We start from the raw sequence: 2,838 nt of genomic DNA, 5'->3' as shown, positions 1-2,838 counted from the left end.
CAACCTCAAATCGATCCGACACGTTCGCAAATTTGAAATAAGTCGCCTCCGTAATCGAATAACGAACGCAAGAGGTATTGGTTTTAGGTTAGGCTATAGTTGTCGAGCGAGCGCAGCGAGCGAGGGGACGCGTAAAGGTGTGTCAGAAACCAACGGATTGGCACATAGGGACATTGAAATATTCGCACCAGCCCGAGGAGCCGCAATTCTTTATCGAATTGCGTACTGACAAAAGTTTACAGTTTATCAATAGTTTTACATACATATTAATATTTCCGCATAGTACAGTGCAACGTGAGCTGCGAAATCGCTGACAAAATTAGGTAATAACAGGGAATATATGCAAGGCAACATAAGGAATATGTATAGCTTGGAAATTGTAATCGTTGCTCGCTCGTACCGCTCGCTCGTAAAAATCAAGTCCATCCTCACAACCGATCCGTCACGTACGCAAAATTTGAATTAAGTCGCCTCCTTATCGAATAACGAACGCAAGTGGGATGGTTTTTAGGTTAGGCTATAGTTTTCGAGCGAGCGCAGCGAGAGCGGTACGCGTAAAGGTGTGTCACAAACCAACGTTTGGGCCCATAGGGACATTGAAATATTCGCAACAGCCCCAGGAGCCGGATGTCTTTATCGAACTGGGTACTGACAAAAGTTTACAGTTTATCAATAGTTTAACATAAATAGTAATATTTCCACATAGTACAGTGCAACGTGAGGTCCGAAATCTCTGACAAAATTAGGCAATAACAGGAAATATATTGCAAGGTAATACATCGCATATGTATAGCTTGGAAATTGTAAGCGTTTGCTCGCTCGCACCGCTCGCACGTAAAAATCTAGTCCAACCTCACAACCGATCCGAGACGTTAGCAAATTTGAAATAAGTCGCCCTCCTTATCGAATAACGAACACAAGAGAGATGGATTTAGGTTAGGCTGTCGTTTTCGAGCGAGCGCAGCGAGAGTGGGACGAGTAAAGGTGTGTCACAAACCAACGGTTTGGCACATAGGGACATTGAAATATTCGCACCAGCCGAGGAGCCGGAAGTCTTTATCGAACTGCGTACTGACAAAAGATTACAGTTTATCAATAGTTTTACATAAATAGTAATATTTTCCACTTAGTACAGTGCAACGTGAGGTCCGAAATCGCAGACAAAATTAGGTAATAACAGGAAATATATGCGAGGCAATATAAGGTATATGTATAGCTTGGAAATTGTAAGCGTTGCTCGCTCGCTCCGCTCGCTCGTAAAATCTAGTCCAAACCTCACAATCGATCCGACACGTTCGCAAATTTGAAATAAGTCGCCTCCGTATCGAATAACGAACGCAAGAGGTATTGGTTTTAGAGTTAGGCTATAATTTTCGAGCGAGCGCAGCGAGCGAGGGACGCGTAAAGGTGTGTCACAAACCAACGTTTGGGCACATAGGGACATTGAAATATTCGCAACAGCCCCAGGAGCCGGAAGTCTTTATCGAACTGCGTACTGACAAAGTTTACAGTTTATCAATAGTTTTACATAAATAGTAATATTTCCACATAGTACAGTGCAACGTGAGGTCCGAAATCGCAGACAAAATTAGGTAATAACAGGAAATATATGCAAGGCAATATAAGGTATATGTATAACTAGGAAATTGTAATCGTTGCTCGCTCGCTCCGCTCGCTCGTAAAAATCTAGTCACCACCTCACAATCGATCCGACACGTTCGCAAATTTGAAATAAGTCGCCTCCGTATCGAAATAACGAACGCAAGAGGTATTGGTTTTAGGTTAGGATATAGTTTTCGAGCGAGAGCAGCGAGCGCGGGACGCATAACGGTGTGTCGCAAACCAACTTTTGGGCACATAGGGACATTGAAATATTCGCACCAGCCCGAGGAGCCGGAAGTCTTTATCGAACTGCGTACTGACAAAAGTTTACAGTTTATCAATAGTTTTACATAAATAGTAATATTTCCACTTAGTACAGTGCAACGTGAGGTCCGAAATCGCAGACAAAATTAGGTAATAACAGGAAATATATGCAAGGCAATATAAGGTATATGTATAGCTAGGAAATTGTAAGCGTTGCTCGTTCGCTCCGCTCGCTCGTAAAAATCTAGTCCAACCACACAACCGAACCTACACGTTCGAAAATTTAAAATAAGTCGCCTCCTTATCGAATAACGAACGCAAGGGGGATTGGTTTTAGGTTAGGCTATAGTTTTCGAGCGAGCGCAGCGAGCGAGGGACGCGTAAAGGTGTGTCACAAACCAACGGTTTGGCACATAGGGACATTGAAATATTCGCACCAGCCCGAGGAGCCGGAAGTCTTTATCGAACTGCGTACTGACAAAAGATTACAGTTTATCAATAATTTTACATAAATAGTAATATTTCCACATAGTACAGTGCAACGTGAGGTCCGAAATCGCAGACAGAATTAGGCAATAACAGGAAATATATGCAAGGCAATATAAGGTATATGTATAACTAGGAAATTGTAATCGTTGCCCGCTCTCCTCCGCTCGCTCGTAAAAATCTAGTCCAACCACACAACCGATCCTACACGTTCGAAAATTTAAAATAAGTCGCCTCCTTATCGAATAACGAACGCAAGGGGGATTGGATTTAGGTTAGGCTATAGTTTTCGAGCGAGCGCAGCGAGCGAGGGACGCGTAAAGGTGTGTCACAAACTAACGGTTTGGCACATAGGGACATTGAAATATTCGCACCAGTCCGAGGGAGCCGGAAGTCTTTATCGAACTGCGTACTGACAAAAGTTTACAGTTTATCAATAGTTTTAACATAAATAGTAATATTTCCACTTAGTACAGTGCAACGTGA

The sequence above is a fragment of the Bombus affinis genome, chromosome 10 (genome assembly GCF_024516045.1).
Source record: "Bombus affinis isolate iyBomAffi1 chromosome 10, iyBomAffi1.2, whole genome shotgun sequence".
Taxonomy (NCBI): Eukaryota; Metazoa; Arthropoda; class Insecta; order Hymenoptera; family Apidae; genus Bombus; species Bombus affinis.
The sequence above is the reverse complement of the archived record's forward strand: the minus strand, read 5'-3'. Positions refer to the sequence as shown.